Source organism: Panthera leo, chromosome C1 (assembly GCF_018350215.1).
Source record: "Panthera leo isolate Ple1 chromosome C1, P.leo_Ple1_pat1.1, whole genome shotgun sequence".
NCBI classification, from domain to species: domain Eukaryota; kingdom Metazoa; phylum Chordata; class Mammalia; order Carnivora; family Felidae; genus Panthera; species Panthera leo.
Genome location: NC_056686.1, coordinates 156473998 through 156499152, shown reverse-complemented (window position 1 = coordinate 156499152; position 25155 = coordinate 156473998). Strand labels below are relative to the sequence as shown.

Sequence of the window (25155 nt, the reverse complement as noted above, 5' to 3'; positions counted from 1 at the left end):
ACAGAATCCGAAGCAGGCTCCAGGCTCTGAGCTGTCAGCACAGACCCCGACACAGGGTTCAAACTCACAAACAGTGAGATCATGACCTAAGCCGAAGTCGGACACCTAAGGGACTGAGCCACCCAGGTGCCCCTAGGACAGTCTCCTTTAAATTTCCCATGGTTATTCCCTCCCTGTTCCCCACACCCCTCTCTTCTGATGTGTTTGAGGTGCTAATTTCTTCCAATGTATTCTCAAATAGATTTACATGTAGTTTTATATATCACTACATAAAATGTGTGTATATACATTTCTGCACATATATAATATTCCTATGTTTTTAAATGCCAAGCATATATAACAGATATGCATAACAATACATGAAGGATTGTTTTCTTTTGTATATGGCTTATATATATATATAGCATATCATATTTATCAATATCTTGCTTTTCTTTTTCAGCATTGTTTTTGATCTATTTATATTGATATTTACAGGTTAAAGATCTTTTTAATTGCCACTGAGTATTGATTGCATAGATATAATACATTTAATTTATTTATTTCCTTGTTGATGGGCATGAAGTTTTTCCTCTTATTTACTAATATTAACACTGCTTCCATGAACATCCTTGATGTTTACTTTTTGCACATAGGATTTTTCTAGAGTATATGTGAGATATAGAGTTAGTGGATTGTAGCTTATAGACATTTTATTTTTTTAAAAAAACATTTTTTAAGTTTATTTATTTATTTTGATAGACAGAGCAAGTGGGGGAGGGGCAGAGAGAGAGGGAGAGACAGAATCCCAAGCAGGCTCTGCACTGTCAGTGTGGAGTCTGATGTGAGGCTCAAACTCACAAACCTGTGAGATCATGACCTGAGCCGAAATCAAGAGTCAGACGCTTAACCAACTGAGCTACCCAGGTGCCCTGTAGTTTATGTACATTTTCTTTTCTTTTTTATTTTCATGTTATTTTATAATTAACATGCAGCATTATATTAGTTTCAGGTGTACAGTATAGTGATTCAACAATTTTATTCATTACTCAGTGCTCCACACAGTAAATATACTCTTAATCCCTTTTATCTATTTCTTTCATCCTCCCACCCATCTCGCCTTTGGCAACCACAACTTTGTTTTCTATATTTACGAGTGTTGTTTTGTTTGTCTCTTTTTTCTTTGTTCATTTGTTTTGTTTCAAAACTTCACATGAGTGAAATCATATAGTATTTGTCTTTCTCTGATGGACTTATTTCACTTAGCATAATACCCTCTAGGTCCATGTGTATTGTTGCAAATGGCAGATCTCATTTTTTTTTTTAAGGCTGAGTAATATTCCATTGTGTATGTTTACCACCTGTTCTTTATCCATTCACTTAATCAGTGAACATTTTGGTTGCTTCCATATCTTGGCCATTGTAAATAATGCTACAATAAACATGAGGGTGCATGTATCTTTTTGAATTAGTGTTTTCATTTTGGGGGGGTAAATACAAGGAGTGGAATTACTGGATCATATGATATTTCTATCTCTCTTTTTTTTTTTTTTTACTTTTTAAATTATTTTCCACTTTAATGATTCCTTTTCAAAAGTCCCATTCTTTTTTTTTTTTTTAATATAATTTATTGTCAAATTGGCTAACATACAGTGTGAACAGTGTGCTCTTGGTTTTGGAGGTAGATTCCTGTGATTCCTCGCTTACACACAACACCTAGTGCTCATCCCAACAAGTGCCCTCCTCAATGCCCATCACACATTTTCCCCTCTCCCCCACTCCCCCCATCAACTTTCAGTTTGTTCTCTGTATTTAAGAGTCTCTTAAGGTTTGCTTCCCTCCCTCTCTGTAACTATTTTTTTCCCCTTCCCTTCACCCTTGGTCTTCTGTTAAGTTTCTCAAGTTCCACATATGAGTGAAACCATATGATATCTGTCTTTCTCTGACCGACTTATTTCACTTAGCATAATACCCTCCAGTTATATTGCTGCAAATGGCATGATTTCATTCTTTCTCATTGCCAAGTAGTTTCCATCGTATATATAAACCACATCTAGGCTTGGCTCCCTGCAGGTCTTGTTTGTAGGGTCGTTTTTGGCAACAAAGCCACAACATTCATGATGAATGTAATTCAGATTGTTCGTGACCACTGGGTACATATGCTTGTGCCTGTGGGATTTGTCCTTGGATGTTATCTAGACAAAAAGAACGATGAAAACCTGCCTTCCAGAACGGGAGTTTGTTGTTTAAAAGGGAGTTGAGACCTAATGAAGAAGTCATCTGGAAGTAAAAGCTGTGACTCAAATACAGAATGTTCACAGTTTAAAAATTGGGAGAGAAATAAAGACACATTCATTATTAAAAAAAAAAACGTAAGCCACATCTCCTTTATCCATTCATCAGTGGATGGACATTTAGGCTCTTTCCATAATTTGGCTATTGTTGAAATCACTGCTATAAACATTGGTATACATGTACCCCGATGAATCAGCACTCCTGTATCCTTTGGATAAATTCCTAGTAGTGTTATTGCTGGGTCGTAGGGTTGTTCTATTTTTAATTTTTTAAGGAACCTCCATAATGTTTTCCACAGTGGCTGCACCCATTTGCATTCCCAGAAACAGTGTATGAAGGTTCTCTTTTTTCCATATCCTCACCAACTCTTGTTATTTCTTGTCTTTTTGATTCTAGGCATTGTGACTGGTATGAGGTGATATCTCATTATGGTTTTGGTTTGCATTTCCCTGATAATGAGTGATGTTGAGCATCTTTTCATGGGCCTGTTGGCCATTTCTATATCTTCTTTGGGAAAATGTCTATTCAGGTCCTCTGCCCATTTTTAATTGGCTTATTTGAGGTAGTTGGTGTTGAGTTATATAAGTTCTTTATATATTTTGGATATTAATCATACATATATATATTAACCATTTATAGATAATTTGCAAATATCTTCTCCTACTTAGTAGGTTGCCTTTTTGTTTTATTAATGGTTTCCTTTGCTGTGCAAAAGTTTTTTTTTTTATTTTGATGTAGTCTCAATAGTTTAGTTTTGCTTGTTTCCCTTGCCAAAGGTGACATATCTAGAAAAATGTTTCTGTGGGCTATGTCAGATAAGTTACTACCTACGTTTTCTTCTAGGAGTTTTATGGTTTCAGGTCTCACATTTCAGTCTTTAATCCATTTTGAGTTTATTTTTGTGTATGGTGTAAGAAAGTATTCCAGGTTCATATTGGAACTTATTAAATTTAGAGCTTAATTTGAGGAGATATCTTTATAAAAGTGTGTCCTTTCATCCTTGAAAATAATCTTCATTTATTCAAGTTTCTTATTATGCTTCTTAAAAAAGTTTTATGATTTCTCTATAAAAGTCTAACTTTTGAAAACTTAATTTCTTAACATTTTATAATTTTCACTGCTCTTGCAAAAAAGTGCTATAAAAATACTATTGAATTCTTTCATTTTGCCTTTTTATCTTACTGGGAAAAATTCTATTTAATTATCTTATTTATTCAATTAGTTTTTCCATTCCTTGCCTTGGGTTTTGATAAGATTAGCATATTATTTGCAAATAATGACTAATTTGTCTTTCAGAAGTGAACAATGTGGTCAACTTTTTAATTTCCAAGCCACAACAAATTGAGTGATATTTAGTCTAACTAATACATTCTCTAATCCTTAGACTGCTTATTTCTTTTCTTATTGCATTGACTAGGCCATTTAGGAAAGTGTCAAATAGTTGTGGTCTCCAGACTTTAATGGAGACTTTTTTAAGTTTTATTATTAAATATATTCATTGAAGGATCTTGAAAAATGTCCTTCTGTCATTAGTTTAAGAAATTTCTTTTTTTTCCTAATTTACTAAGCATTTTCTTTTTATAGAATGCTTTTTCTATAGCCATTGAAATTATACTTTAAAAGTATATTGATATGATGAACAACATTGACGATACATAGATTTCTGCTACGGATCATTTTACTTTTAGGCTATATAGCACTTTATTATTATTAACTAATTTTAAATTAAATTTTCTTATAATTTATTTAGAAATATTCGATCTATTTTATGGGTGGATGGATGGATGGATGGATGGATGGAAGTAATTAGAGGTAGTGCCTAACTCTGTCCATTAAAACATTTTCATTTAATTTTGCCACTTTGGTGTATTAAGTGTCTGGGAAAGCAAATAAACTATTATTTCTTCAAGAAGCCCTTCTCTGAGCCCCAGCCTAAAAAAACCCCAAAACTTATTTTTACCCTTTGTTGACCCTCTCATTGTACCCTGTATTATAACTATATGGTTATTTGCGAAATTATTTTTTAATTGAATCACCCACTAGGCTTTAAGTTCCATAAGGGCAAGGCATGTTATCTGTTTAACATTGCTGTAAGCCTAGGGTCTAACCTGTGCTTAGTATATAATAGACAGTCTAAAAATTATTTGCAGAATTAATGAGTGATTAAAGATTAAATGAATCACAATTTGAACCTGATGATGCCCAGGGTCTTTCTCTCTTTAGAACTTGCCTAATGAGGATATAATAATTCAAAGTGCATTACTAGGCTACTTTTACTAAAGTTTCTTTACCTGCTTAAACTGACATGCCAAAGTATTTCTTTGAAGTCTTTAAAACTGGATAAATCCCACTGATTGCTTTTTCTCCTTAATCACTGCACTAGCACATCATAAAAAATTAGAGGAGTTTTCTAAAATTAAATACCAAATGTTACTAAAATAAACATCACCTACTTTTCATCCATGGCGAATTGTACATTCACAGGCTTCAATGCATCCTATAAACCAAAGCACAATTAAGCAGTAGTTGTCATCCAAGTGTTGTCAAACATTGACTTTTTTTTAATGTTTATTTATTTTTGAGAGACAGAGAGAGACAGAGAACCAGCAGGGGAGGGACAGAGAGAGAGGGAGACACAGAATCCAAAGCAGGCTCCAGGCTCTAAGCTGTCAGCATAGAGCCTGACACAGGGCTCAAACCCACGAACCGTGAGATCATGACGTGAGCTGAAGTCAGTTGCTTAACCAACTGAGCCACCCAGGCGCCCCTCAAACATTGATTTTTTAAGACCAAAGATAAATGTGCCAAAGACCAGCTTTGGGTGGGAATGTCCAGATCCTTGGGGATTTCAATAGTCAAATTGAGAGAGGCAGTCAGTCTTTCATATCTCAGTTCTTTGGAAGGTACCAGAAAATCTTCAAACAGGGGTGGCTACTTTCTGTTTTTCTGATCCCCTGTAGCACCAAAGTTTCCTAAATTTCAACACAATTGTTGAAGTTTAGGCTAATTTTAAATAGAGTGTTAAAGAGTTGACTGCAGTTACTCTCATCCTTTGCCATCAGTTACATCTCGAGAAGCTTTAAGGAATTGTCACTTTTTTTCTGATTTCTTAAAAGTACACATGTCATAATTAAGGATATCATCTTTTGCCTGTGATGACATTTTAAAATTAATTAATTTTACTTTCCTACATACCCAAAAATAATTTGAGGTAGTTACAGATTTGTTTGTACCAATTATTAGGCTACTATCAGTGGTTAAATGTATTAAATGCACTGCTAAATTAGTATCATATTCAAAGTTTGCTAATTTCACAATTACAATTTACAACCCACAATTAAATCCTGAATAAGTTGTAATTCAAACGATGATTTTTTTTAATGAACAAATTCCTTTTGTTCATAGATAAGAATAAAATTTGTTTGTTAAAACATTTGTTCAGGACTTACTGTGTATTGAAAGTTATTCTAAGTGCTGGGCACAACATATATTCCCTGGTATCATGAAACTTATAGACTAATAAGGGATTGGGTAGTTTTGTACTGTGTCAACTTAGTTAAAACTGAAACCATGATTCTCAGAATCTTCCTTTCGTGTATGGTTTTGGTTTAGTGTTGGGCACAAGAAACATCATCTTAAGATTTGGAAGGGAAGAGGAATGGGAAGCAGCAGCTCTAAAAGCTGGTGTAATGACACACACTGCTGAATTCATGCCCATCCTCACTGACCCGCCGGCTCACTTTGTCATCAGGCAGCCAGCCTGCAGCTCTTGCCGCCCCTGCTGCTCCTGCCTGGTCTCCTTCTTCAGCTTCTCTGAGTCCTGGGGCAGACTTAGGTGCATCACCACAGCAAAGAGTACTGACTTCTTTGGCACGTTTTCCACATTCTCAAGATTGGACGTTGCTATAGACTGAATGTTTGTCTCCCCCTTAAAATTCATATGTTGAACCCTAAGCCCCTACAGGATAGTTTTTGGAGATGAAACTTTGGGAGATAATTAGTATAAAAGAGAACCCAGGGAGCTCCCTCATCCCCTCCAACAAGTGAAGTTACAGAGATAAGATGACATCTGTGAAATAGGAAGTGAGCTCTCACCAGATCAGCAGACACTGAATCTGCTGGTGCCTTGATCTTGGACTTCCCAACCTCCAGAACTGTGAGAAATAAATTTCTGTTGCTCATAAGCTACCTGATCTATGGTATTTTATTATAGCAGCCTGAACAGATTAAGACAAAGGTAGTATGAGATGAACGTGGGTTCCAGTTGTCCTCGTGGTTTCTTGTTTGTCCTTGCTCTCCCCATTTGATACCTAGAGTTTCTTCCTGATTGCTGAACCTATAAACCTATGGAGTCTATGGAGACTTCAGGCTCACCACCAGAGGCAAGGCAACAGCCTTCCATAGACTTCTTTACCAGCACCCACAATTGCATAAGGTCTAATCCCTACAATAAATTTCACTTTTGATATTATTTAGGGTGGTTCTGTTTCTTTGACAAAATCTGAATGATACAAGGAAATAGACTTTGTTCTGTGAATCGTGCAACATTCTACAAGTATGATTTGTGTTAAGGGATTTGAAGGAAGAGTACAAGCTATAATGTGACAATATAAATACAGTGCATTAATTTGGATTGGGGAAGGAGGTGTCAGGGAAGACAAAAGTCTTCCTTTTGAGGAAGTAATATTTTATCTTATTTTATTATAATTATTTTAAATGTTTATTTTTATTTTTGAGAGAGAGAGAGCAGAGAGGATCTGAAACAGGCTCTGCACAAATAGCAGTAAGCCTGATGTGGGGCTCGAACTTATGAACTGCAAGATCATGATCTGAGCTGAATGAAGTCTGACGCTCAAACTGCTGAGCCACTCAGGCACCCCTGAAGAAGTAATGTTTTAGCTGAGACCTGGAGTTTGAGTAAACACTAACCAAGTCAAGAGTTAGACCAGAGGAATCAGTGTACAAGAGCTCTAAGGTCTGCCTCATTGGAAGAAACGAAAGAAGACCAGAGTAGCCAGAGCAGAGGGAAAGAGGCAGCAGGTGGTAGAGAGGGTGCTGCATTCCAGTTCAGTCTTGATGCTTTACTCAAACGGGATATAACAGGAGCATATTTCTGTTTTTAAAAGATTACAAAGATCTGGCGGCACCTGGGTGACTTAGTCGGTTAAATATCCACTTCGGCTCAGGTCATGATCTCACGGCTGATGGGTTCGAGCCCCGTATTGGACTCTGTGCTGACAGCTCAGAGCCTGGAGCCTGCTTTGGATTCTGTCTCCTTCTCTCTCTGCCTCTCCCCTGCTCACTGTTTGTCTCTCTCTCTCTCTCAAAAATAAAGACATTAAAAAACTTTTAAAAAAAGATTACTCTGACTGCTTTGTAAAAAAAAGTGATTATATATTTGAAAATGATCATCTGATTGTTGACAATTGAGAATTTTCTATAATGGGATTCAAAGTTTAGCACTTGTCTGCCTCTTGAAATAACAATTACCTGTCAAAAACTTCAAAAGCTCCCAGCATGCAAAAAAATAAAGACCTGCCCCCAGAGTCCTCAAAGCCTGACCATCAAATATGTGGAGGGTGGTTTAATTGCTATTCTTGATGAATCATATTATAGTATCATAGATGTCTTTTGCCTTTATTTGGTTTGCAAAGTCTTTGGTTTGCCTTTATTTGGTTTGGAAAGACTTTGAAATAAGTAAGGAAAACTGCAAAGTCAAGATCATGACTACAACAATGAATTAGAGAAGATCATTTGAACCTAAATTTAAAAACATGTAGACCTTGGGGCATCTGGGAGGCTCAGTCATTAAGCATCTGACTTCAGCTCAGGTCATGTGTGATTTCATGGTTCCTGAGTTCAAGTCCCACCCACATCAGGTGAACTCCAGCCCCACTTAAGGTAAACACAAGCCCCACTTTGGGTGAGCCCCATTCCTGTCTTTCTCTCTCTCTCCTTTTTTTTTCTCCCCCCCTCTGCTGCTTGTTTACTTGCACCCCCTCTCTAGAAAATAAACAAACATGTAGACCTTATTCTGACACAGAGTTCTTCTTAAATATCACTGAATCATCTCTTTCTATTAGCTCTTGAGTTACCTACACGCTGACAGTTTTGCCTGCAAAAACTATTAGATGCCTTCTGCCACATCTGTTGCACTCAATTTTTGTTATAAGTTTTTATTTCTTCTCAGGAAAAAGGCTTTGGGTTATAATTCCTCCATATCCAATTTGAAAAGTATATTCCCAAACTGATGCCTTGTTAGTTCAAAGCCAAAATCTGAGTCACATGAAGAAAAAAATTAATAACAGAGGTGACGATGATGATGAAGATGATAATGATGATGATGATGATGATGATGATGATATCAATGATGGAATATGGAGGAGGCTAGAGAAGACTGGCTTAAGAATAAGCTTTTAGAGTCTCATACTCTACCATCTGAGCTACCCGGGCAAGAACAAGCTTTAAACATGGAAAGGCTTAGGATGCCTGAGTGGCTCAGTCGGTTGAGCGTTAGACTCTTGATTTCAGCTCAGGTCATGATCCCAGGGTCATGGGGTTGAGCCCTACATTGGGCTCCATGCTGAACATGGAGCCTGCTTAAGATTCTCTCTCTCTCTCTCTCTCTCTCTCTCTCTCTCTCTCTCTCTCCCCCCTCCCTCCCTCTGCCTCTCCCTCACTCATGCTCTCTCTCTAAAAATAATTTTTTAAAAATGTTTAAACATGGAAAGGCTGAAAGAAAATGCAATTATAGGTTTGGATTGGTTGTTGTTCCCAAGGAAAGAAAACTCTAATAATGAAGAAGTCTGATAAATACTGAAAAATAAAGAATTGAAAAACAGGATATGATTATCATGGGTCTGATGAATGAAGGGCTATGGCAGTGGGAACAAAAAGGAGAGCAGATGCAGGGTGCCTGTGTGACTCAGTCAGTTTAGCGTCTGACTTCGGCTCATGTCATGCTCTCATGGTTTGTGAGTTTGAGCCCCACGTTGGGCTCTGTGCTGACAGCTCAGAGCCTGGAGGCTGCTTTGGATTCTGTCTCCTCCCTCTCTCTCTTTCTGCCTCTTTCCCACTCGTTCTCAGTCTCTCAAAAATGAATAAATGTTAAAAGCAATTATAAAGTGTAAAAAAAGGAGAGCAGATGCAAGAATCTTCAAAAAGCAAAGGCAACAATATTTGGAGTCTGATAGAACATGAGCGGTATAGGAGAAATGGTCACTCAGTAATGATAATAAGGCTAAAATTGAGGGTCCTGGGGACCCTGGTAGAGAGAACCTTTATTTCCAAAAAAATTGAGATTTACTAGTACTAATGAAGAAAGTGGTAACTGGGCATTTTCTGTAGGTAAACAGAACAACTGAAACTCCTTTTAAAATATAACAGAATATACATTTTCCTCAGGCATTCAAATGCAATCAAACTACTTCAGCCTAGAAATCATTGGGTCCTCAGATTCCTGAGAAGGGAATGCTTCATTTTTTGGAATAGCACAACACATGGACACAGTCTGTCAAGCTAACATGGGTATGGCCTTTAATTGTCTTTGGTCTTTCATTTTTTATTATGTTTATAGCCTTGGTTTAATTAATACAGAGGAAAATATTTCAGAATGAAGTTGCCATGGTAACATGATTGGTATCTTGATTCTTTGTATTCATATGAATGTGTGTGTGGTTTTATCTAAGACAAAAATAGCATTACAAGAATACGATCATGCACTTGGATATTCTCTCTATTCAGATTACAAGCTGCCCTTGATATTCACTGTAACTAGATTTCCCCTAAAAAGCACACTTTCTGGCAGAAATAGGTGTGTGAGGAGCATGGTGTTTGCTGCCAGGGTCCACCTCGCTCTACCGCCCCTCTTCTACCTGGCACCTCCATTCTCATTCCCTCCATTTGAGTGATCTTTTCTCTTGCACCTCCTGGAATTCCTACTAACTTCTTCCTTGGCTGGGCCTTTCTCTGCTCCTGGACTCTAAGTAGGAGAGAAGATTCCATTATTTATGTGGTTTGCAAAAGAAAAATAGCAATTACTATCTGTGATGACAACTACTCAGATTGGGGGGGGGCGGGCGGGATTTGTGTGAACATCCCATTCCTTCATTCAGAGCAATAAAAGGTTGAGAATCTGGGGCTAAGAGTTATGGTTTTTTTTTAATTTTTTAATGTTTATTTATTTTTGAGAGAGAAAGAGAGAGAGATAGAGCACCCAAGCGGGGAGGGCAGAGAGGGAGACACAGAATCTGAGGCAGACCCCAGGCTCTGGGCTGTCAGCACAGAGCCTGATGCAGGGCTTGAACTCATGAACCATGAGATCATGACCTGAGCTGAAGTTGGACGCTTAACCGACTGAGCCACCCAGGTGCCCCAAGAGTTATGTTTTTAAATTGTAAAATATATGTTGCTCTGGTTTGTTTGGAGTCAACTACTAAGGGATTGTGGCTCTAACTTAGGTCCCAAAGGGGAAGCCTTAGTTGAGAGTAGTGTATGTTGTACAGCATATGCTTTCATTCTAGAGAGTTCCTGAAAAAGGATTTTATTGGCATGTCCCAGTGGGAGCCATTCAGATTGTTTTCTCTCTTTTTTTTTTCAACATAAAAACAGTATCAGTTTCAGCCTTAATTGTATTTCAAGGTTGCCACAGATATTCAAAACCCTCTAACTACAAAAATAGCCTCAAGCAGGTTCAAATTTTCTACTCCCACATTTCTCCCTTCAACTGATAAGTGCAAAAATCACTGTGTTGCTTTAAAAACTTTTTATCTTTGGAAAGACTAGAGCTTCAGAAAATTTGAGAAATTCCTAATCAAGACTATCCCAAGAGTTATTGTTTAATGAGTACAAAGTTTCAGTTTGGGATGATGAAAAAGCTCTGGAAATGGATAGTGATGTTGTTTGGACAGCAGTGTGAATATACTTAATGTCACTGAATTATACCCTTAAAAATGGTTAAAATAGTAAATTTTATGTTACATATATTTTACCACAATTTTAAAAAGTCAGGTTAATGGTTGCCTAAAGAAGGAGGTGTGAGGTTGTATTTGGGAAGGTCCTGGCATTATTCTATTTTTGTTCCAGTGATTATATGTCTCTTCAGTAACTATCATACTTACCTTTGCTTTATGTTTCAGCATAGAATTGTTATGTTTCCCAATAAAGAGATTAATTAAAAAGTTAAAAAAAAAAGCTATCCCAAGTGTAAGAATTATGAAGCCTTGGGAAATCCCTTCTGCTTTGGGTCTTTTTTTTTTTTTTTTAATGTAAAATAAATGAGTTCGACTAAATGATCTTGGAAGACTTTCTACTGCTAACATCCTGTAATTGTAGAAAATAACTGCTTGTGAATAGCAGAACTATAAAAAGCAAAAATCCTAGGGGTATTATTTCTTTGGGCTGTTTATTCCTTCACAGAAATTTGGAAAATCAAAGGAAAAAAAAAAACTTGGGGCAACAAAATCCACTGACTAATATGAAGAAATATAGATTATTTAGGATATAGCCGGGGTAAATAAAAATCCTAGAGGAGAAAACAGGCAACAATCTCTTTGACCTCAGCTGCAGCAGCTTCTTACTAGACATGTCTCAGGAGGCAAGGAAAACAAAAGCAAAAATGAACTGTTGGGACCTCATCAAGATAAAAAGCTTCTTCACAGCGAAGGAAACAATCAACAAAATTAAAAGGCAACTGACAGAATGGGAGAAGATGTTTGCAATGAATATTGCATATCAGAGAAAGGGTTAGTATCCAAAATCTATAAAGAACTTATCAAACTCAACACCCAAAAAACAAATAATCCGGTGAAGAAATGGGCAAAAGACATGAACAGACACTTTTCCAAAAAAGACATCCAGATGGTTAATAGACACATGAAAAAATGCCAATATCACTCATCATCAGGGAAATACAAATCAAAAGTACAACGAGATATCACCTCACACCTGTCAGAATGGCTAAAATTAACAACTCAGGCAACAACAGATGTTGGCAATGATGCAGACAAAGGGGAACCTTTTTGCACTGCTGTTGGGAATGCAAACTGGTGCAGCCACTCTGGAAAACAGTATGGAGATTCCTCAAAAGATTAAAAATAGAACTACTGGGGTGCCTGGGTGGCTCAGTCGGTTGGGTGTCCAACTTCGGCTCAGGTCATGATCTCATACCTCACGAGTTCAAGCCCTGCGTTGGGCCCTGTGCTGACAGCTCAGAGCCTGCAGCCTGCTTCGGATTCTGGGTCTCCCTCTCCCTCTGCACCTCTCCCACTCATGCTCAGTCTCTCTCTCTCTCACCCTCTGAAAAACAAACATTAAAAAATTTTTAATTAAAATGAAAATAGAGCTATCCTATGACCCAGCAATTGCACTACTAGGTATTTATCCAAAGGATACAAAAATGCTGATTCAAAGGGGCACATGCCCCCCAATGTTCATAGCAGCACTATTGACAATAGCCAAAGTATGGAGAAAACCCAAATGTCCACTGACTGATGAATGGATAAAGAAGATTCCACACACAATGGAATATTATTCAGCGATCAAAAAGAATGAAATCTTGCCATTTGCAACAATGTGTATGCAACTAGAGTGTATTATGCTAAGCAAAGTAAGTCAGTCAGAGGAAGACAGATGATTTCACTCATATGCGGAATTTAAGAAACACAACAGATGAACATTGGGGAAGGTGGTGGGGGGAATGAGATAAAAACAGAGAGTGAGGCAAACCCTAAGAGACTCTTAAATACTGAGGACAAACTGGGGGTTGTTAGAGCGGAGGTGGGTAGGGGAATGGGCTAAATAGGTGATGGGCATTAAGGAAGGCACTGGGATGAGCACTGGGAATCATATGTAAGTGCTGGATCACTGGGTTCTACCCCTGAAACCAATACTACACTGTATCTTAACTAACTTGAATTTAAATAAATAAATTTGATTAAAATACACACACACACACACACACACACACACACACATATATATATATATATATATATATATATATATATATTTTTCATCCTCCATAAACTTCAGGATAGCACAGTGGTTGGGTACAGGTTCCAGGGTTAGAGAGCTTACGGTTTGCATCTGGACTCTGCCTCTTGCAGCCATGTGACTTTAAAGTAGTTATTTAAGCTCTCGAGGCTTAACCTTCTCATCTGTACAACAGTCATAACCATAGAACTTCATCGCAGGGTTGGTGTGAGAATTTTTAAATAAAATAATGTATTTTAATTGTTAGCTATAGTTCCTGGGAAGTAGTTTAAAAATGGTTGGCAGTTGTTATTGCCTTATTATAATTACATCTTATTCCTTTCTGTCACCCTTTCCCTACCTATTCCTCTATCTCAAATTCCTTTAAAAAAGATATGTTTTCCCTATATTTCTTTTGTCTTGAATTCTAGGGCTAGATAGTTGGAATTATCTTGGCAGTGAAAGAAAGGTGGCAATGGACAGATTGGTTCCTGTTTCCTTGTCTGAATTCTCTTGCCATAGAAAAGCAACAACCATTTCTGCCTAGTAATCAGTTCAGAAGCTCAGTAAATGCAATAAGTGATTTTTGCAAGATGGTAGCCTCCTAGAGGGGTGAATATGGCATGGTCATTTAGAGGGTGAATAGCATATTATATGCTTAATTTCCGATGAAAGATAAAAGTGCAGCATAGCTAAAATAAACACCAAGAGCAAACCCAAAGGAAAATTAACTTCCCAAAAGCCAGTGGAATAGGAAAAGAGAGTGGAGTAGTATTTTACTTTGAGGATAGCATTATTTGACAAAGTTCATCACTCCTTCTCTTAATAACAATCTAGGAAGCCCCTTTTATGCTCCAGCTTTGTTTTGGATACTAGGCATAAGTCAATAAAAATAATCAGATAAAAATACACCCTTGTGGACTTACATTTTAGTAAGAAGAAAATAATGTATAGATAATAAAATGAATGGATGAATGGATGGATGAAGGATGGATGGATAGATAGATAGGTAGGTAGGTAGGTAGGTAGGTAGATTCTACAGCATTAGAAGGTGATAACTGCTGTGGAGAAAAAGGTAGAGTAAAATAAGAAGAAGAATGAGAAAAGAGCATGGAATGTTATTTGCATTTTTAAATAGGATGGTCAGATGACATTTGTACAAAATTGTGAAGGATCTGGACAGCGAGCTACAGGGACATCTAGAGGGAAAAATTACAAGCAGAGGAAGCATACTGTGCAAATGCCCCAAGGCAGAAGTATATATGGCTTGAGCCAAGAACAATACGGAGGCCAATGTAGAGACCAGAGATCATGATAATAGAAGTAAAGTAGCTAACTTCTGTTGAGGCCTTACTATTCTCTGAACACTCTTCTAAGCGTTATTACATATAATCTTCAAAATAGTCACATAATGTAGGCAAAGTTATTCTCTCCATTTTATAGATAAGTATATCGAGATTTTTAAAAGGTTGAACAACTTGCACAAGATTGCATATCCAACAGCTGCTGGAGTCAATGTGTCTGATTCCAGTGCTCATGCTCTTGGGCACTGCATTTGTAGCCACATGTTTGTCTTGGAGCTCAGGATTGGATTAGTTCCACTCTGTTCCCCACATGTCTAAACTGCATAATTCTTTGTGACCTTTTTAACTGGTTAACTTATCCTTTACATGCATATTAACTTAAATGCACAGTTTTAAATGTTAGCTGAGGTTTTCCATGGGCCTTTTACCACCTTGTGACATTTCCAAATTCTCTCCTCTCCTTTCCCATTCTGATCTTCCATCATTTTACCAACTCTGCCTTTGCATACAAACCAGTTCAGCCTCAAGGATAAATCTCCACACCAGAGGGCAACCATATCCTTTCTGGACTTCTTTCTCCAGAGATCAACTGATGTATGGTGGAGCCTCTTCAAAATACTTTTTACTTTGTGAATATAGGATTGTGGGTATTCATACATGGAGGCATTTTTTCAAGTTATTTTGATATGTCCTTTTTCCTTCCTCCTTTTTTTTTTTAATAGAGGTTTGAAGATCCACCTCATCCTTTCATGGTATTGCTTTAAAAATTCCTAAATTCTCAACCCTGCCTATCACCTTCTTAATCAAATGCAAAATGTATTAATAATAAAGCCAAGAAATAGTACCAAAAATTTAAAAGTCTGTTCACTTCTCTGTCCACTGATGAATATTTTCATCAGAATTCCTATGAGCATCATTCTTGTCCAAATTAATTTTTTCTCTCTTCAAAGAAAACACAAGAGGATTAAATGACTTCTGTTCCTTCTTCAATATGTATAAAATATTTTCTTCTGGTAAAAGTGTATGTCAAATTTCAAGCCAGAATGAAAAAGACAGAATGCTCATTTCTCTATTTGGTTCTAAAGTCCCTGAGCTAGAAAGACAATGACCATGACAAAGAAGAAATTGATCTTTTTGCATTACTATCTGAAGAGAAATGGAGAAAAGAGTAGAATTCTTGGATATTTTCCCCACAAAAAAAAAATACTTAAAATTAATAGTTGCTTGGGTATTGGTATGCCTGGAATGGGCGTTGAAATAGATGGAGGTGGAGGAAACTGTGTTTTGTGAATACTGTTTTTTAAAGGAAGTTCTATTTTTTTTTAAATGAAAAGACTTAAGTGGGGCGCCTGGGTGGCGCAGTCGGTTAAGCGTCCGACTTCAGCCAGGTCACGATCTCGCGGTCCGTGAGTTCGAGCCCCGCGTCAGGCTCTGGGCTGATGGCTCGGAGCCTGGAGCCTGTTTCCGATTCTGTGTCTCCCTCTCTCTCTGCCCCTCCCCCGTTCATGCTCTGTCTCTCTCTGTCCCAAAAATAAATAAAAAACGTTGAAAAAAAATTAAAAAAAAAAAAAAAAAGACTTAAGTATGTTGAACAAAGTTTTGAGATTTATGGCATAAATTGGAATGGCAGAAAGCCACTCTGTGGTAATTGCTTCCTTCAAAAGGTAAAGGTACATTTGCTTTTTTAAGTATATGGAAAAATGAGGCATAGGGAGTAACCAAGCCCATCTTATCATATTCCAAGTAAAAGCCAAATGGTTCTTAGATCACGACAGATAAAATCATACCCATAGAAATGATCTGGCTGAACTCTTCATTGGAAAACCACTCAAGGTTTCTTTGCCCTCCTAAAATGATTGAAATTAATATATGCCTGAATAAATATGACTTTACACAATTTCTTCTTTTTTATTCTTTCTTGGAAATGTTTAAATAGATACAAAATTAGGATATTTTAATGAATCCTCAGTGCTCATCACCTAGCTTCAACTACTATCAACACATGGCCAGTCTTTGTTTGTTTGTTGTTGTTTTTGTTTTATTTATTTATTTATGAATATAATTTATTGTCAGATTGGCTTACATACAACACCCAGTGCTCATCCCAATGAGTGCCCTCCTCAATGCCCATCACCAATTTTCCCCTCTTCCCTACCCACCCCATCCACCCTTAGTTTGTTCTCTGTATTTAAGAGTCTCTTATGGTTTGCCTCCCTCCCTCTCTAACTTTTTTTTTCCCCTTCCCTTCCCCCATGGTTTTCTGGTAAATTTCTCAAGCTCCACATCTGAGTGAAAACATATGATATCTGTCCTTTTCTGACTGACTTATTTCACTCCGCATAATACCTTCCAGTTCCATCCATGTTGCTGCAAATGGCATGATTTCATTCTTTCTCATTGCCAAGTAGTATTCCATTCTATATATAAACCACATCTTCTGTATCCATTCATCAGCTGATGGACATTTAGGCTCTTTCCATAATTTGGCTATTGTTGAAAGTGCTGCTATAAACATTGGGGTACACATGCCCCTATGCATCAACACTCCTGTACCCCTTGGGTAATTCTTAGTAGTGCTATTGCTGGGTCCTAGGGTAGTTCTATTTTTAATTTTTTGAGGAACCTCCACACTGTTTTCCAGAGTGACTGCACCATTTTGCATTCCCACCAACAGTGCAAGAGGGTTCCCGTTTCTCCACATCCTCGCCAGCATCTATAGTCTCCTGATTTGTTCATTTTAGCCACTCTGACTGGTATGAGGTGGTATCTCAATGTGGCTTTGATTTGTGTTTCCTTCATGATGAGTGACGTTGAGCATCTTTTCAACTCATGGCCAGTCTGGTTTCATCTATACTTCATCCTCTTAACATCCTTCCCCTATAATTTTGAAGCATATTTAAAACAGTATATTATTTCATTCTTTCTCATTGTCACGGTGATGGGTATTGAGGATGGCACCTGTTGGGATGAGCACTGGGTGTTGTATGGAAACCAATCTGACAATAAATTTCATATTTAAAAAATATCTGATTTACAAATAAAAAAACACAGTATATTATTTCACCTGTAAATACACAATTTTTTCACATTCAATTTTGTTTTAATGTTTATTTTTGAGAGAGAGAGAGAGAGGCAGAGTGTGAGCAGGGGAGGGGCAGAGAGAGAGAGAGAGGGAGACACAGAATCTGAAACAGGCTCCAGGCTCTGAGCTGTCAGCACAGAGCTGTATGCAGGCTTCAATTCACTAACCCTGAGATCATGACCTGAGCCAAAATCAGATGCTTAACCAACTGAGCCACCCAGGCGCCCCAAGAGGAAAGTTCTTACATTCGAAGAGTTATAATCTGAAAAATGCAATAAATCAAGATTAATTCTACTCCTACTCCTGAAGCCAAGACTACACTATATATTAACTAACTTGCAAATACATAAATCAATCAATAAATGAATAAATAAATAAAATTTAAAAATACAATAGCCAAAACATGGAAACAACCTAAGTGTCCATCAGTGGGTGAATGGATGAAGAAATTGTGGTGTGTGTGTATGTGTGTGTGTGTATACATTTTATGCGTGTGTGTGTGAGTGTATATATATAATATATTTATTTATAATTATATATAATTATATATAATATAATATATATATTTATGCGTGTATTTTAAATACATAATATATATGTATTTAAAATACACGCATAAAATGTATACACACACTCCACAGTTTATATATATATATAATATATACACACATAAAAAATACATATATATATATATATAATATATAATATGGAAATACTATTCAGCCTTAAAAAATGAAACCCTACCATTTGCAACAACACATATGGACCTTGAAAGTGTTATGCTAAGTGAAATAAGTCAGAGATAGACAAATACTGTCTGATCTCACTAACATGTGAAATGAAAAAGAATAACTCATAAGAGATTAGATTTGTGGTTACCAGAAGTGGAGGGTTTGGAGAGGATGAATTGGAAAAAGGTCATCAAAAGATACAAACTTCCAGCGATTAGATAAGTAAGTACTAGGAATGTAACATACAACATAATGATTATAGTTAACATTGCTACATGACATAGGAAAGTTAAGAGAATGAATCCTAGGAGTTCTAATTACAATGAGAAAAAATTGTTCCTTCTTTTCTTTTTTCTTTGCTTTTCATTATATCAGTATGAGAAGATGGATATTAGCTGAACCTGTTGTGGTAATTGTTTCACAATGTATATAAATCAAACCATCATGCTGTTTGTCTTAAATTTATAGTGATATATATCAAATATTTCTAAATAAAACTTGAAAAACTAAGTAAATTAATTAAATTTAAAAATTTAAAGGGGTGCCTGGGTGGCTCAGTCAGTTAAGCGGCCGACTTCGGCTCAGGTCATGATTTCGCGGTCCGTGAGTTCGAGCCCCGCGTCGAGCTCTGTGCTGACAGCTCAGAGCATGGAGCCTGTTTCAGATTCTGTGTCTCCCTCTCTCTGACCCTCCCCCATTCATGCTTTTTCTCTCTCTGTCTCAAAAATAAATAAACGTTAAAAAAAAAATAAAAATAAATAAATAAATAAATAAATAAATAAATAAAATTTTTTAAAAATCAAGGTTAAAAAAAAAAGTGCTGGGAGTTTCTCCTGTGTTTAAATGTGCTTCCTGGTTCCCCTGGTCTACCATAACTTCTAATATTAGCCCCAGAAGGATAAGAGCACAGTTTCAACCAAGTCTAGTAGTCCATTGGAAAAAAGTCAAGAAGCCAAAGATCCACTGTCATATGTAGCAGATGTGCATAATTATTTTTGTCTACCTAGTATTTAAAGACCCTTTTATATCTTTGGAGGCTTAATTGCACCTGGGGCTTCATGGAAGTCAGAGTCTATTTCCCACTGTAGGAGCTGAAAATGTGGAGGACTTTCTTTCCTGGTTCCTTTGAGTTTAGGGTCTTACTTGATGTTTAGCCATGAGAAACACCTACCCCAGATTTTAAAAAGGGAGTGGATGACCAGAAGAAGCAGGGACAGAGAAAGCCCGCTATGGAGGCAGTGGCTCTGGCAGCCATGTCCATTTCATAGGTGGGAAGGGAGGAAGAATAGGGCAGACAATGTCAGTGGTGCCTATGTCTGAGTTCAGCATCCGTGTATAGAGTATGTTGATGAATGCTCAGCAGTGAAATTGATGTGGGACTAGTATGTTATAACATAGCTATAGCTGCGGTGCTGGTTGAATAGTTTCCATACTGGATTTTCAGCTCTGCTAGTCATTCTTTGAGCTACTCAATATCGTTTGACTAAATAATTTTCTGCATTATCTATGTTTCTGTTTTTGTTACCAAGAAACCTCACTGATTCGCCTGGAGTGTATGCAAAACTTTAAATGGCCACCTGAAAGGGACCTTAAAATATAAGATGTATTAAAGAAGAAATACAGAGGAGGCCAAAAATTACTCAAAGATCACTGACAAAAAGCTAGTAGAAACATACCACAGTAGCAGTTTGAATCATCATGGAGTCTTCGGATGGTGTGGTAGTTAACATTTTTTTACTGCATTCCATTTGAACTTCTTAGTTTAGGTTATTACTGATAAAGAGGGATGTTCACCAAATATTGCCTATAGTAGTAAAACAAAAATGAGGGAAATGTCACCTTAAATATCCACCAATTGGATTGGCCACATTAAGACAGACTATACTACAGGAGCTGCCCTCTCCTACTGCCTACCCATCCCCCATTCCACCCAAAGTTAATGTTAAAAAGTCATATGTGGGCTTTAAAAAAATGTTAGTGACAAAATTTTAAGTAAAAAAAATCCTCAAGTCTGACTTTGGCTCAGGTTATCATCTCGTGGTTTGTGAGTTCAAGTCCCGCGTCAAGCTCTGGGCTGACAGCCCAGAGCCTGGAGCCTGCTTCAAGTTCTGTTTCTCCCTCTCTCTGCCCCTCCCTTGCTCATGCTGTCAATCAATCTCTCTCTCTCTCTCTCTCTCTCTCTCTCTCACTCGCTCGCTCAAAAATAAATAAACATTAAAAAAATTTTTTAAATCCTCAAAACCCCAACATCAAACTAGACAGAACAGCAGTCCCGAGTATAGCCCAATTTTTGAAAAGGGCATGTTTGTGAATATTTATGTAAATATAACACAGAAGTACTTCATGATGGCTGTCAGTGGGAAATAGGAATACAGAGAGAATTTTTATTTTTTTCATAGGCTTTATGTATTTGCTTCCAGTTGGGGCTGTAACAAAAAAGCCACAGGTTGAGTGGCTTAAAACAATACAAATTTATTATCTTACAATCTGGAGATCAGAAGTGTAAAATGAGACTTACTGGGCTAACATGAAGATGTCAGGAGGGCTGTGTTGCTTCTAGAGGCTGCAGGGTAGTATCTGTTTTGAGGCTTTTTCCATCTTTTGTGTCATTACACTCCTTGCGTTGTGACCCCGTCCTCCATCTTCCATGTGCATCACTCCAACCTCTGGTTCCCTTGTCATATCTCCCTTTCTGACTTTGCTCCTCTGGCCTCCCTCTTTCAAGGGCCCTTGTGATTACATTGAGCTCACCTGTATAATCAGGATAATCTCCCCATCTCATAAACCTTAACTTAATCATATCTGCAAAGTCCATTTTTCCCTGAAAGGTAAAATATTCATAGGTTCCAGAGGCTAGGACATGAACGTCTTTGGGAGAAGATTATTCTGTCTATCATACTTTCTAAAAGCACTTTAATATTATTAAGAACTATTTCTTTCCTAGAAGCCCTTGTTCTCATTAGTTTAATAGTTTATTTATAGTATAATTGTAAATTTCCTACAAAGCCTCAACTAGAGTGTACTATTTAAACCAAATAGATTTAATGAGGAGGTTTTGGTTTTGTCGTTTTCTTTTTACAAAAATTATATGTTTATTTCAAACTAAAGATATTTTTGGGAATTAATGAATTTATAGTTCTCTGTATTTCCTTTCTTTTCACTAGCCGTGGCTTTCTTTTCTACCATAGTACATTTTTTATTTGACAAAAAGTCTTTAAAGTATTGTTCAAGATAGTTATGGTTGATGTTGAATCCATTTTTCTCATCTTCTAAAGATAAGTATTATGCTAAGTGTCAATGAATTTATGCCAACAAAAGCCATTAGCAATAAAATAAGTAACAAAAATGTGAAATTTTAAATGGTAATTCATCAAAATTTAGTATTCACATTAAAGATACATGGCTTTTGACTCCTTTAAAACTTGGTCCAGATGGGAAATAATAATAGAATAATCTCTAGTTCAAGGGTACCCTGTGTTTGAAAACAGAAGTTCATGACCAATATATTTTTAACTACCTCTGAATGTTAATGATCAGGAAAGCAGTGTTCCATTGTAAAACGGATCCTCAGTTGTGGTTGTTGGTGTTGTCATATCAGATAATATCAAATCTGCACCTCCTGATTTATAAAATACATTATGGAAAAATACTCACTGATAATAACCTGGACAGTTAGGGATGTTCTGTCCAAGGATGAATGTGGTTAACAGGCCTCATCAATTTCCCTGCCAGAAACAAACAAACAAACACACAAACAAACAAAATATGACAACGTTGCTTTCCTTTGTGAACCATCTTAAAAGCAAATGACAGGAGCAATTTCTCTTATTCTTTTACTGGCACAACATGAATTCATGCTCATTAGAGGGTTGAGTGTGCAATGCATTGCAGGGGCTCTTTTGTAACTTGGGAATATTAATTAAGTCTTTGCTCAATATCCAGTCACTAATTACTATTTAGCTCCACCAGTTCATGTCTTGGTCTTTATGTGTTGCTGTTTTTTCCAGCTCAACCAGCCTCCTTTGCTTGGCAGTGTTTTGCCTTCGCCTTTGCCTTGTGTGTTTGAAACCATTTCTCTGGTGTAGTTTATTCTCCAGTCTTCACAGAACCTCAGCAGCATAGTGTATATTGTTTTGACTGCATTGAAATTCTGTTACAAAATTCTCTCTCCACCTCCTCCCACCACCCACCATTTTCATGTTGTTTTCAATGATATCTTGCCAACATCCTAGTTTCCTGGGAAACTTTGAAAGACATTTTTTTTGTTTTTGGAGCTATATAATCTTAGCAAAAATAATCATAATGGTAATAGGTGGGTGTGTTATTGTAGGAAAAATGTAATGTAAGGAATAGTTTAATCCATAGGAAAGAATGCAATTGTGCATAAGATTTCTGGTTAGAACATTTTTCTCCCAATGGTAGAGAGGTTAGAGTTCTGATACACAGAGAGGTATGATTCCTCTAAGATTGCTGCTTTGTAGTTTAAGCTATCCCTGAATGCTCTGGGCAACTGACCAACTGGAGTGATTGAATGATTTCGGGGCTCTGAAAAGCTACTTGGCCCCAAATATTTCCCTAACCCATGTTCAGAAGAACCACTTCTTGAGGGCTTTCTGGTAAAGATCTTTGTTTGGGGTTAGTAGCACATCTGTTGGGACTAGTGAAACTTACTACCATTCAGAGTTACCTAATGGAAAGCAAACACTAAAGGAATGTGCACTCATGGCAGTTTACTTTTTGATAGAAAGGACAAATCAGAAATGGTAGAGAAAAGTCTAGAAAATGCCTAGAAGGAAGCACAGTGTAAGAGAATATTTAATGTTTCAAAATTCATCAAAGGAGAGGAGAAGGAGGAAAGTTTTAGGGAATGTTGCACAATTATCCATATAGATATATTTATTCATCATTTCACACAGTTCTTATTTGTTTATGGCCCAATTAAATTATTCAGTGTCAGCTATGTAATGCAGTAGTTTTTCACATTTTAAATTTAGTGGCCAAATAAAAGTTACACAGACTATCCATGTGTAAACCAAATGAAAAGAGAGCTCTTTTGATTGAAGAGGGTTGGAGTATTTAGGGATTGCACTTCCCCACGTCAGTCTCTGAGGCAGCCTCTGATTAAAGGCTGGTTGAGTAATCAACATCCTTTGAAATGAGGGACGTTTATTCAATAGATTTGTGATTCGAATCACCATGTTGGGAAGAAAAATCACTCTTCACGAAAGTTGGTAAACTTGAGAAATTGCTGATACCACCACTTCATTAATTCATTTGCTCATTTTCTCAATAAATATTATTAATAACCTGTTGTGTGCCAGACACTGAGACAAGCTCTGCAGATACAGCAGTGACCAATGTAGACATGATCTGTGCCTCACAGAACTGACATCTTAATAAGAGTCAGCTATGTGCTGCTACATGTCCTCTTTGAACAAATCACTTACCCAAGATATTCTCCCTGTATCCAACTACACTTTGCTCAACACATATTTTTCCATAGATAATGAACTTAGACATGTCTTACAACAACTTGCTCATGCTGTATGAGTTCAAAAGATTATCTAGGTGGATCTATTACAGCAATTGAAAAGATAATTTACAGTATGTTGAAAGATCACCTAAGCATTACCCAATCCCCAAAGACATTATTATTCTGTGGCCAAAATGTTGGGGATTAAAAGGTTTTTCTCTTCATCCATACTAATGTTTCTCAATTCCCCCTATCAATGAAGTTCGTTGAGTCACTTAAAATTAATTCTCTGAACAAACTCAAATATCAATATCTCATTTATTTTAAGCCTTTCTCTTCTTTGTCACCAGCAAATCATAGAAAAGTAGAAACCCAGGTTTCCATACTCTGTGATCTCAGGAAGCCGTCCAAAGGAGACCTGCTGACCAGCTTCATGGAAGCCACTGTGTGTGGTCTTCAGGGTCTGCCCTTCCAGAGGCCCAAACTTTCTAGAGTTGCCAGGATCAGTACTTTATATCTTGCCATTTCTCCTCTCTGTGTCCTTGGAACTACATGTCACGTCTTTTCTTTTAAAACTACTTGTTAATTTTATTTATTTATTCATTTATTTATATTTTATTTTTTATTTTTTAAAATTTACATCCAAATTAGTTAGCATATAGTGCAACAATGATTTCAGGAGTTGATTCCTTAGTGCCCCTTACCCATTTAGCCCATCCCCCCTCCCACAATCCCTCCAGTAACCCTCAGTTTGTTCTCCATATTTATGAGTCTCTTCTGTTTTGTCCCCCTCCCTGTTTTTATATTATTTTTGTTTCCCTTCCCTTATGTTCATCTGTTTTGTTTCTTAAAGTCCTCATATGAGTGAAGTCATATGATTCTTGTCTTTCTCTGACTGACTGATTTCACTTAACGTAATACCCTCCAGGTCTATCCACGTAGTTGCAAATGGCAAGATTTCCTTCTTTTTGATTGCGGAGTAATACTCCATTTTATATATATATACCACATCTTCTTTATCCATTCATCCATCGATGGACATTTGGGCTCTTTGCATACTTTGGCTACTGTTGATAGTGCTGCTATAAACATGGGGGTGCGTGTGTCCCTTCAAAACAGCACACCTGTATCCCATGGATAAATGCCTAGTAGTGCAATTGCTGGGTCATAGGGTAGTTCTATTTTTAGTTTTTAGAGGAACCTCCATACTGTTTTCCAGAGTGGCTGCACCAGCTTGCATTCCCACCAACAATGCAAAAGAGATCCTCTTTCTCTGCATCCTCGCCAACATCTTTTGTTGCCTGAGTTGTTAATGTTAGC

At 37.0% G+C, this 25155-nt stretch overlaps 1 long non-coding RNA gene and 1 pseudogene across 1 annotated transcript in view; both read left to right on the top strand.

The window, feature by feature from the left end:
- LOC122226202 overlaps positions 1–25155 on the top strand; it is an 80724-nt gene that overhangs the window by 42022 nt on the left and 13547 nt on the right. The gene's annotated exons all lie outside the window — the stretch shown is intronic.
- Positions 2092–2286, top strand: LOC122226201 (annotated as a pseudogene).